Source organism: Thalassophryne amazonica, chromosome 17 (genome assembly GCF_902500255.1).
Source record: "Thalassophryne amazonica chromosome 17, fThaAma1.1, whole genome shotgun sequence".
NCBI lineage: Eukaryota > Metazoa > Chordata > Actinopteri > Batrachoidiformes > Batrachoididae > Thalassophryne > Thalassophryne amazonica.
Window position 1 is genome coordinate 56317302 of NC_047119.1, and position 13635 is coordinate 56330936.

Sequence of the window (13635 nt, forward strand, 5' to 3'; positions counted from 1 at the left end):
TCTAGGGGCCCATGATTGACAGGGTCCCAGAGAGGCCCCTAATACAGTTATAATACCGACAAAATAATATGGGGGTGGCCCATTAAGATTTCCTTTCATGGGGCCCAAAATCCCTTGTGCGCCCCTGCGTAGTGGTGAAAAATGTCTTTTCCAAAGCGACATCCTCAAATGTCTTGTTTCATCCATATACAGTTGTGTATACAACTTTGGGCACCCCTGATGATTTCCATGATTTTCCTTTATAAATCATTGGTTGTTTGAATCAGAAATTTCAGTTAAATACACTCAACAAAAATATAAACGCAACACTTTTGGTTTTGCTCCCATTTTGTATGAGATGAACTCAAAGATCTAAAACTTTTTCCACATACACAATATCACCATTTCCCTCAAATATTGTTCACAACCAGTTTAAATCTGTGATAGTGAGCACTTCTCCTTTGCTGAGATAATCCATCCCACCTCACAGGTGTGCCATACCAAGATGCTGATTAGACACCATGATTAGTGCACAGGTGTGCCTTAGACTGCCCACAATAAAAGGCCACTCTGAAAGGTGCAGTTTTGTTTTATTGGGGGTGATACCAGTCAGTATCTGGTGTGACCACCATTTGCCTCATGCAGTGCAACACATCTCCTTCGCATAGAGTTGAAGAGAACACCTCTCCAACGTGCCAAATGCTAGCGAATGTGAGCATTTGCCCACTCAAGTCGGTTACAACGACAAACTGGAGTCAGGTCGAGACCCCGATGAGGACGACAAGCATGCAGATGAGCTTCCCTGAGACGGTTTCTGACAGTTTGTGCAGAAATTCTTTGGTTATGCAAACCGATTGTTTCAGCAGCTGTCCGAGTGGCTGGTCTCAGACGATCTTGGAGGTGAACATGCTGTATGTGGAGGCCCTGGGCTGGTGTGGCTAACGTGGTCTGCGGTTATGAGGCTGGTTGGATGTACGCCAATTCTCTGAAACGCCTTTGGAGATGGCTTATGGTAGAGACATGAACATTCAATACACGAGCAACAGCTCTGGTTGACATTCCTGCTGTCAGCATGCCAATTGCACACTCCCTCAAATCTTGCGACATCTGTGGCATTGTGCTGTGTGATAAAACTGCACCTTTCAGAGTGGCCTTTTATTGTGGGCAGTCTAAGGCACACCTGTGCACTAATCATGGTGTCTAATCAGCATCTTGATATGGCACACCTGTGAGGTGGGATGGATTATCTCAGCAAAGGAGAAGTGCTCACTATCACAGATTTAGACTGGTTTGTGAACAATATTTGAGGGAAATGGTGATATTGTGTATGTGGAAAAAGTTTTAGATCTTTGAGTTCATCTCATACAAAATGGGAGCAAACCAAAAGTGTTGCATTTATATTTTTGTTGAGTATATATAACAGACAAACGCAGTGATATTTGAGAAGTGAAATGAAGTTATAGGATTTACAGAAAGTGTGCAGTAATTCTTGAAACAAAATTAGGCAGGTGCATAAATTTGGGCACCCAACAGAAAAAAATACATCAATATTTAGTAAATCCTCCTTTTGCAGAAATAACAGCCTCTAAAGCTTCCTATAGCTTCCAATAAGAGTCTGGATTCTGACTGAAGGTATTTTGGACAATTCTTCCTTATAAAACATCTCAGGTTTGTTGGTTTTCGAGCATGGACAGCCCACTTAAAATCACACCACAGATTTTCAATAATATTCAGGTCTGAGGACTGAGATGGCCATTCCAGAACGTTGTACTTGTTCCTCTGCATGAATGCCTTAGTAAATTTTGAGCAGTGTTTAGGTTTGTCTTGTTGAAAGATCCAGCCCTGGCTTCAACTTGTCACTGATCATGAAAATTGTTCACAAGAATCTGCTGATATTGACTGGAATCCATGTGACCCTCAATTCACTGGCCACACAGCCCCACAGCATGATGGATCCACCTCCAAATTTTACTGTAGGTAGCAAGCGTTTTTCTTGAAATGCTGTGTTCTTTTTCAGCCATGCATACTGCCCCTTGTTATGTCCAAATATCTCAGTTTAATCAGTCCACAGCACTTTAATTCCAAAAAGAAGCTGCTTGTCCAGATGTGCTTTAGCATACCTCAAGTGACTTTGTGGTGTGTATGCAGAAATGGCTTCCTCTGCATTACAGCATTTCTGTGCAAAGTGTGTGTATAGTTGTATGATGCACAGAGACACTGCAGCAAGATCATGTTGTAGTCTTTGGAGCAGGTCTGTGGGTGACTGACTGTTCTCACCATCCTTCGCTTCAGCTTATCTGAGATTTTTCTTGGCCCTGCCACTTCAGGCCTTAACTAGTACTGTGCCTGTGGTCTTCAATTTCCTCACTCTGTTCTCACAGTGGAAACTGACAGCTGAAATCTGAGATAACTTTTTGTATCTTTCCCCTAAACCATGATGTTGAACAATCTTTGTTTTCAGGTCATTTGAGAGTTGTTTAGAAGCTCCCATGTTGCTACTCAGAAGAGATGCAAAGAGGAGAAACATTTGCAATGGCCACCTTAAATACCCTTTCTCATGATTGGATTTCCTGTGTAAGGAGGTCAAGGGTCAATGACCTTACCAAACCAATTTTGTGTTGGAATCATTTGTGCTAAATGTATTCAAATCAATAAAATGACAAGGGTGCCCCAAATTTATGTGCCTGCGTAATTTTGTTTAAATAATTATTGCACACTTTCTGAAAATCCTAGAAACTTCATTTCACTTCTCAAATATCAGTGTTGATCTGCTATGTGATATATACTCAACAAAAATATAAATGCAACACTTTTGGTTTTGCTCCAATTTGTATGAGATGAACTCAAAGATCTAAAACTTTTTCCACATACACAATATCACCATTTCCCTCAAATATTGTTCACAAACCAGTCTACATCTGTGATAGTGAGCACTTCTCCTTGCTGAGATAATCCATCCCACCTCACAGGTGTGCCATATCAAGATGCTGATAGACACCATGATTAGTGCACAGGTGTGCCTTAGACTGCCCACAATAAAAGGCCACTCTGAAAGGTGCAGTTTTATCACACAGCACAATGCCACAGATGTCGCAAGATTTGAGGGAGCGTGCAATTGGCATGCTGACAGCAGGAATGTCAACCAGAGCTGTTGCTCGTGTATTGAATGTTCATGTCTCTACCATAAGCCGTCTCCAAAGTCGTTTCAGAGAATTTGGCAGTACATCCAACCAGCCTCACAACCGCAGACCACGTGTACCACACCAGCCCAGGACCTCCACATCCAGCATGTTCACCTCCAAGATAATCTGAGACCAGCCACTCGGACAGCTGCTGAAACAATCGGTTTGCATAACCAAAGAATATCTGCACAACTGTCAGAAACCGTCTCAGGGAAGCTCATCTGCATGCTCGTCGTCCTCATCGGGGTCTCGACCTGACTCCAGTTCGTCGTCGCAACTTCGCACAGCCATTGAAGAGGAGTGGACTAACATTCCACAGGCCACAATTGACAACCTGATCAACTCTATGCGAAGGGATGTGTTGCACTGCATGAGGGCAAATGGTGGTCACACCAGATACTGACTGGTATCCCCCACCCCCCAGTATTTATTTGGATTGAGACTATGCTTTTTCTTTCACCAAAAACATTAAATGTAGGCTTGCATTTCAGATGTACCTTCTGGCAAATTCAAGCTGATCTTTCAGGTCTTCTTTTTAATAAAACCCTGCTCTATACCATGTCATCGGGAAGCTGTATAACTGGGGACACAAATGCCAAATATGCACTATCCACAATTTTCTCCAATCACGCCACAGAAGCCTATAGCTTCTCTGGTGTTTTGGTGGCTTTGCTCACTCTTCTCCTTCTTGCACAGTCACTTAGTTTTTAAGAACTGTCTACTCCAGAAAGATTTACCATAGACTTGCCATACTGTTTGTATTTCTTCATACTGATGTAAATAAAGTCCAAGACATATTCAGTGACTTAGAAATGTTCATGTATACATCCCCTGACTTGTCTGAAGAAAAACTGGTAATTAAACTGCGTTATTTACAGGCATTATACCAAATCATCTTGGCTTTTATATTTTTAATTAATTTATATCAAGTTGTAGAGATTTACTTTACATTGAGTCTAAGGAGTTAATTTTAGAAATTTTATATTGAGAAGCCTGATTTACTTTTTGTATTTGAAATGCCAAAAAACAAATTAAGATGCCTGAAGTACCAAGGAGCTAAATACTTTTGCAAGCCACTGTATGAAATACGAGGGCTGTCAATAAAGTATAGGTCCTTTTATTTTTTTCAAAACTATATGGATTTCATTCATATGTTTTTACGTCAAGACATGCTTGAACCCTTGTGCGCATGCGTGAGTTTCCACGCCTGTCGGTGACGTCATTCGCCTGTGAAGCACTCCTTGGGAGGAGTCGTCCAGCCCCTTCGTCGGAATCCTTTGTCTGAGAAGTTGCTGAGAGACTGGCGCTTGTTGATCAAATTTTTTTCTAAACCTGGAGACACATCGAAGTGGACACGGTTCGAAAAATTAAGCTGGTTTTCGGTGAAAAATTTTAACGGCTGATTGAGAGATTTGAGGTGATACTGTCACTTTAAGGACTTCCCACGGTGCGAGATGTCGTGCAGCGCCTCAGGCGCTGTCGTCAGCCTGTTTCAAGCTGAAAACCTCCACATTTCAGGCTCTATTGATCCAGGACGTCGTGAGAGAAACAGAGAAGTTTCAGAAGAGTCGCTTTCAGCATTTTATCCGATATTCCACTGTTAAAGGAGATTTTTTTTAATGAAAGACGTGCGGACGGTAACGCGCATCGGGACGCAGCCGGCACGGTGCGGCGGCACAGGAAAAACACCTCCGTGTTGATAACCATTTGTAAAATCCAGGCGGCTTTTGATGGCTTTCAGTGGAGTGAGTATATGAGAAATTGTTTAACAGCTGGACATGTTCCAACTTGTCCTTAAGGCTTCCAACAGAGGTGTCGCGCCGGCTGCGTCCCGACGCTGCAATCCGTCCGCACGTCTTTCATTAAAAAAATCTCCTTTAACAGTGGAATATCCGGATAAAATGCTGAAACCGACTTCTTCTGAAACTTCTCTGTTCTCTCACGACGTCCTGCATCAATAGAGCCTGAAATGTGGAGGTTTTCAGCTTGAAACAGGCTGACGACAGCGCCTGGGAGCGCTGCACGACGTCTCGCACCGTGGGAAGTCCTTAAAGCGACAGTATCACCTCAAAATCTCTCATCAGCCATTAAAATTTTCACCAAAAACCAGCTTAATTTTTCGAACCGTGTCCACTTCGATGTGTCTCACAGGTTTAGAAAAAATTTTGATCAAACAAAGCGCCAGTCTCTCAGCAACTTCTCAGACAAAGGAATTCCGACGAGGGGCTGGACGACTCCTCCCACAAGGAGTGCTCACAGGCGAATGACGTCACCGACAGGCGTGGAAAAACTCACGCATGCGAACGAGGGGTTCAAGCATGTCTGACGTAAAATATATGAATGAAATCGATATAGTTTTGAAAAATAAAAAGGACCTATACTTTATTGACAGACCCTCGTATGTATGTACATACACGTGTGATGTACATACATGTGTGTGTGTGTGTGTGTGTGTATATATATATATATATATATATAATATATGATGTCCGCTCTGGAGCTCCTGAAAAAATTATATTGTCTGCCTTGGTAAATGTTATATTCTGAATATTGCTCCATCCATGCACTGTGGGACACGAGGGCGATCAACCTTTTGCTTATAATAGTAGATACAGATATCTGAGGTGAAATTTGTGAAACTTAATTTTTTCATGACTAAAAATAATGAATCAATGATCAAAATGTATGATTCCTAATTCATTATTGCATCTTTATAACTTATAAAGACCCAACAATCCCCAGGAGTGGACACATCGTGACAGTGGTGAGAGGGGGAAAAAAACGGCCTTGTGCAGCAAGAAACCTCCACAGAACCAGACTCTGAGGAGGGGGAATCTGCTACAACGACTTGATTGCCCGAGATATGGAGATGAGGTAGCTCTCCTCCATCGCCTTTAAAACTGTACAATCAACTGAAAATACAGAGTTAGAAAAGAGGAGCTGGAAAATCAGACAAATGGGGGCTGATTGTGCCACTCCTGCTCAGAAAATTATAGCAGTGCCCTTGTGAGTATTTCACACACACAAAAAAATCTACTGATACAGAAAAGGAAGAGTGCACATTTAATATGACGGATCTAACACTGGACACCGGATGTCCCTGTTACGTGTGAATGCTCAATACAGACATGTTTCTTCTGAATGGAATTATCTTGTAATTATGACGCTTCACCTTTAAATGGCCCACAGGTTCCGCCCACTCAGCCCTCTGTGACAGACGCCGGTGTGGGCGTGCCGAAGGATGACAAAACGAGACGAACAATGTTGCCAGATCTACTTATTTAAAGCAAGTCGGGGGTTCTTTTTAAATACACCACATAAAATGAAACCAAAATAAGAATAATCAAGGTAGGGTAGGATTACTTTGAAGGAATACATGTGGATTACATCTATGTATGTACATACATTTGGATTACTTGTAATCTGATTACTTTTGGATTACATTTCAAAGTAATCCTACCCAACCCTGAGAATAATAATTACAATAAATTTGAAAACTCAACAGCTGCAGAAGCCATATAGCAATTGATTCAGCATAATTAATTCCTTCAATCACAAAAGATAGAATGCCCAAAATAACTGAAGGGCAACACAATAACGAAATGCCATGTACGTAGTAAGTCCCTTCAGCTGCTCACTTGTTTGCACTCGGAGTCGCAACAGCAAATCCAAGGGGATCTGCATGTTGAATTGGCACAAGTTTTACGCCGGATGCCCTTCCTGACGCAACTCCACATTACATGGAGAAATGTGGCAGGGGTGGGACTTGAACCGGAACCTTTTGCACTGAAACCAAGTGCATTAACCACTTGGCCACCACCCCTGTGAAATGCCATGTACATAATTAAATTAATTAATAATAATAAACCATCCATTTTCTATACCCACTTACTCCAATTAACGGTCACAGAGGCTGGAGCCTAGCAGTCATAGGGCATGAGATGGGATACACCCTGGACAGGACACAGTCTGTCACAGGGCCACATATAGACAAACAAACACATTCACACCTACAGACAATTTAAAGTTTCCAATCCACCCAACCTCCATGTCTTTGGATATGGCAGGCAGCCAGAGCACCTGGAGGGACCCAAAGGCCACAGGTGGGAATCGATCCCATGACCTTCTCGCTGTGAGGCAACAGTGCTAACCACTAATGCAAGGTTCAACAAGGCATCTACATAGATTTCAGTAAAGATATGTGGTCAAATTGATTTTAAATACCTGATTACATATTAGTATTACTACTACAATTATTTTTTTATACAAGCTTTCATTTATTTGAACTATATAACATAGTAAGAACACAAAAACTTTATATAGAGCCTCTCACAGAATATGCAGCACAAAGTATTTTGAATGAAACTAAGTAATTTAAAAGCATTTACAACAATGATTCAAATAGCTGATATAAAAAAAGAAATTCTAATTTTAAAAAAATGTCAAGGGAAGAAAGGAAACACAAAAGGACAAAGGACAGTTGTGTATTCATGGAAAATCATTTTGAAAGTTGGGAACAAAATTTCAATATGTGAGGTGGTGCAGGAGGTGTGTGAGGAGGGCAGTGTGACAGAGATGGGGTGCGCTGTCAGAATGATGGACCCTGAGCCTGTTGTTGTTTGCAGTGGTGATGAACAGGTTGATGGACAAGATGAGTTAGGAGTCTTCTTGGAGTATGATGTTTATGGATAACATTGACATCTGTAGTGACAGTGGGGAGTGGGTTGAGGCAAGCTTGGACAGGTGGAGATATGCACTGGAGAGAAGGGAATAAAACTGAGTAGGAGCAAGACACGTGAAGAAGAGAGAGAATGTCGGTTGGAATGGGTGGAAAGAGGACAAGGAGTGATTTGTGATAGAAGAGTATATCCAGGGAAAGTTTCCAAGATGCGAGTGAGACTTATTATGTTGTCTGGCTTGGAGGCAGTGGAGCCGGAGAAGGCACAGAAGATGGAAGTCGCAGAGCTAACGACATTGCAAGTATCCTTGAAAGTGCTGAGTGTTGGGATTGCAGGTGTTGGGAAGGTGTCGTGACACGGACCCACAACAGGGGGCGTTAATGAATGGACAATGGATAAGCCAAAAAGTAACAATTTAATGTTGTGAATCGCACAACGAATACAGACAATAACAATATTGTGGATTGTCAATTATACACAAGGTGACGTGTGGGCAGGCTCGAAGATAGAATACGTCTGGCGAGAGAAGAACCGGATCCCCACACAGCCCCACCACCAACAGATCTGAAAAACACCGGAGCCGCCAAGCCCTGCGCCCCAGGTGGCCACTGTCTTCAGCAGTCAGACCCGGTACGCTGGCAGGAAACAGTTAGTGGTGGGTGTGTGAACACACACCAGCAATCTTACGGTGTTTGATTCCTCCAGGAGGGAAAACCTCCACCTCCAGATACAGAATCACCCATGCAGCTCCTGTCAGTCTCTTCCCTGGAAGGAGTGAGAGGCGAAGGACGTCGCGCTCACACAATCCACCAATCCAGCTTCAGACTGTATCCACAGGAAAAACGGCTGCTCACAGAACAATGTTCAATAAATCACAGCAGAGAAGGTTACCTGAACGGTAGCTGAATTCTCGGCGGGGAGGTGGAGTTGCAGTCCGGCTTTTATGGAGGATGAAGTTGATGAGTGACAGCTGGTGTTGATGATGTGTGACAGCTGTCACTCCAGTAGTTCCGACGCCCTCTCGTGCTTGAAGCCCGCACTCCAAGCAGGGCGCCATCTGGTGGTGGTGGGCCAGCAGTACCTCCTCTTCAGCGGCCCACACAACAGCAGGGTAGATGAGGAGAAGGATGCTAAGGATGGAGCTGCAAGGCAGGAGCACAAGAGGTCATAGATGTGCTGAGGGAGAACATGAAGGTGGGAGGTGTTCTTTTTTTTTAACTTTATTGTCATTGCATTTTTACATAAATACATACAACAAAACTTGTCCTCTGCATTTAATCAATCCTAATTACAGTTAAACACAATCCAACCACTAGAAGCAGTGGGCAGCCACAGTCCAGCACCCCAGGACCAACTCCAGGTGTAGACTCTGCCTTTCTCAGGGGCAGAGAAAGGAGCAGACCCTGTCTTTGATTGTGGGAGGAAACCGGAGTGCTCGGAGGAAACCCACGCAGACACGGAGAGAACATGCAAACTCCACACAGAAAGGCTGGGAACTTTTTGTGAGGCATCAGTGCTAACCACTAATCCACTGTGCCGCTGTGAGAGAATATTAGACAGTGTTCAGATGTAGTGACCCCAACATCCCAACATGGGAGCAGAGAAACAAGAATTAGTAATATATATATATATATATATATATATATATATATATATATATATATATATATATATATATATATATATATATATATACACACACACACACACACAGAGAAAGAGAGCCCTCTTTAGATTGGGTAGTGTTTAGAAAATAGGTAGCTGACATTTTTCAAGGGTGGCAATAAATTATGCAAACCTTGTATCATGAGTCGGAATGGTGTGTGAGTCAAGAATGTTTTTAAAACCTTAGACCGCAACATTTTTTAGAAGAACTCAGCCATTTTATTTCCTGTTAATTATGTAATTTTTTATGTTAATTTACCGTCTTAATGTATTTATAAATTGTTTATGTTCTTGTTATCATATACACATTATTATTATTATTATTATTATTATTATTATGTTTTATTGCAATCTGCATGTTCCTTATTGATGGATTATGCAAACATTGCTCATTCACTCACGAGTTTGACACCACTAATCACATACAAAGCAGCTTCAAGCATAGTTTTTAACCAGGTTTGCGAAATGTGAACAAAAGCTGTAATATTATTTATGGCGCCGAAGAGGTGTGTGAAATCCTTTGAAAACTCCATTCAAGAAAAATCGTGTTGACCAGTGTTATGTAATTACATTGAACTTACTAAATAAAAATCACTCACACTTTTAATATATAGATGATTTACTGCCCCCTGCTGGATAGGCATGCAAGCCCAGAATGTAAATATCAATGTCCATTGTTCAGTGTTGTTAGCTAATATATGTAGCTTATTGAAAAATATTAATCCTATCAAGTTTAGTTTTGGCACTGTTCATCCTTGACTCAAAATACATGAACATACTAAACGGAAAATGTCAGTTCTCCCCAGTTTGTGCATGATCAGGATTGCATGCGAGCAAGCAAGCACACAGAGCTTTTTGTCTTTTCTGCATTCTGTTGTAAGCAGGTGCTTTTAATTTGACAAACATAGAATGTGGTGGAAGACACTGATTACCAAAAACCAGGACACAGCCCGGCAATGAGATACTCAAATGATACTCGAATGCTGGTCAGTTAATGACCCAATGAAAGCAAGGACATTGTCATCTAAAAAAAAACAACCGAGGACAGCCAGGACAGGATGTGACAACAGGACATGTTCTGGGAAAACAGGACGTTTGGTCACCAGACGCTAAAAGCACTATATTTTTCGCTTATGGTACCAACATGACACTTAAGTCACTTATTGTAATGGAAACATAACACTTAACTAAACTGACTAAACCAATTGAACTACAAAAACACAATAAATCAATAACACTAACAACACTTTTATACTAACATGAACCACAATAACATTTAAAACCCCAAAGCCCAATCTCCCATGGTACATTGCAGCACAATGCCTATTGTTTACTGGTTGGTGGGAATAGTACTTGGGCAGATAGCTCAAGGTGATTAACTTCTGGAGAGGATCGGACAAGGGTCAAAGTCAACAAGAACATGGTGTGAAAAACATATTTTCTCCTATACCAAACATCCAAAGACATGTAGGTTAGGTAATTGGAAACTTTATAAATGTTCAGGTCTCCCTTGCAAAAGAGATCTCAACCTGGTTAATAAAGGTTAAATTAAATTAAATATACAACCAGTAGGGGTAGAGAGATGATCTAAAAGTTTATATCGATCAGAAAATATTTTTGATTGATTGGCGTAAGTGGTGTCACGATGAAGTCATGTTTGTTCACTGCGCACAGGGTTTTCATTAGCCCGATGCCTTTTCATTTTGTTTTTCCAAAGTCCTGCAGCTACTTCTTTTGATTGCTTGTTTCTGCAGTGAGATTTGGCAACTCGCAGTGCAGCGCTGTCTCGGGTAGTGTCGGTGAACCGTTAGCTCCGCGCTCCACGTCCGTGTGGTGACCGTAACAATGAGTACGTTGGAGAGCTTGGACCGAATGGAGCTGTGTGAGAGTCTTCTAACGTGGGTAAGTCGTCTAGGTCGAAGTTCTGTGGATGTTTTCCTGCTGACAGTCGGCTCCAACACCGGCGACGCTAAGCTAACGCGCCAGGCTAATGCTAGCAGGGCGAGGTTAACGGGAATGTGGCGGAAAATGACGCGCGTTCAGGCCAGATGTTTCTTACGAAACATCCAAAACCGTCCTTTCAGTGACGCTTTTTGTTTTCTTAGCGATGCTTGTTAGTTTGTTAGTTGGTCTGTTCAACTTTGTTGACGCCCGATGGTGTAACCGGAGGATTTAATCCTCGGAGACGTGGGCCTTATCGTGTTTCAGTGTTCCAGCAGGGATTCCTGTTTGCCTTTTTTCTTGTTGATTACATGTGGACAAAACCATCTGAATTTAACTGGTGTGATCAGAAATATGAAACTCTATAAAAGGGCCAAAGGACAACAAGCGTCACGGATGTCTGCGTCGGCGTTTCTACCGGTGACGCTTCAGCTCAGTAACGCTGATAATCGGGTTTTTATGGTGATTTTAGTTCATTTTATTGATGGTAAATTTTGTTTAAAGGACAATCGAGTGTCTTTATTAATTATATGCCAGGTGAAACTGTGTGCCCAATTAAGCTGTTTGCAGATGACTCAAAAATATATCATAGAGTTGAGAATACGGAAGACTGTGACAAAATCCAAGAAGATCTGGAGAAACTACAAGACTGGGCAAACTGGTGGCAGTTGCACTTCCATCCCAAGAAATGTTCCATCTTACAAGTAGGTGCTAATCATCCAGATTACAGGTATTACATGATGGATGGGAACATAAAGGTGGAGTTATCCAAGTCAGAGCGTGAGAAGGATCTAGGTGTATATGTAGACACTTCCCTTAAGTTTGATTACCATATCAGCATGATAATCAAAAGGCAAACCAAATGACAGGACTATTGTGGCGGTCGTTCAATTATACGGAGGAAGCCATGTTCAAGATACTGTATAAGACAATGATAAGATCTCACTTGGAGTATGCAGCACCTGTTTGGTCACCGCATACATGGAAGCTAGCCGACGAAATAGAGAAGGTGCAGAGAAGAGCAACTAAGAGGTTGCCAGGACTTAGGGATCTCTCTTACGAGCAGAGGTTAAGAAAGCTCAAGCTTCCTACCCTTGTATACAGGAGACTGAGGGGAGACTTGATTAACACATACATGAACCTCACAGGCAAATGTGATGTGGACTCATGTTACCACCACTGGAGGAAGACAGGAGAACTAGAGGCCATGATAAGAAGCTGAGGAAGATGTACAGCCGAACAGATAAGAGACAGCACTTCTTCACTCAACGAGTAGGTGCCTGGTGGAATAGTCTTCCTCAAGAAGTGATAGATGCACCCATGACAAATTCATTTAAAAGCCGATTGGATGATTATTGCAAGGATCACCCTATGGTCTACAACTAGAGGGCGCTCGACTGTCCAGTCAACCCATATATGATGGTGGACCAGGTCTAAGAAGAGCGGCTTTCCAATAGGAATCCTTGTGGATTCCATCCAAGCCAAAGAAGATGTGTATGTATGTATGTATGTAAAAGTGGTTTTATCATTGAGTACTAGTGGAAAAAGTTGGTATTTAGGTCACTAACGTGGGGTTCACTTGGTCACCACAGGACATCTGAGGTGGATCTGCATCTTGATTTGGAACAAGTTTTACACCATGTGCCCTTCCTGACCCAACTCCACATTGTATAGAGAATGTTGAACCAGGACCCTTCCACACTGAAACAACTGCACTTACCACTTGGCTACCACCCCTGCTTATCATAGCACTTGTTTGTCTTCAAATTTTATGATAAATGGATAAAGTACTGCTATTGTGCAAAGGTGCATGTGTCCAAAATTGTTGGTTGAGTTCTGGGTTAAAGTCTGAATCACATTGTGATAGTTGAGGAAAACATATGAGAAACAGGTGCAAAATTTTGTTAACCATTTTTGTCCTGCACTAGTTCTCATTTGTTAAATACGTTCCTGTTATCTGATGTCCAGCGAGTCCGTTGTGCCTGCTCAAAATTTTGAGCGGACATCAGATGGAGATCTAACTCAGTGTTGTTCATTTGTTTACCGTTTTTTGTACTTTTGTACACTTGCGGTGGATGTCCGCTTATTCCATCGGAGCCCCAAATCCACAGCAGATCGACGGAATAGGCGATTTTGCCACTGGACAAATTTTTTTCATCTGTTACTAATCAGATTATTAAATCTGTCAA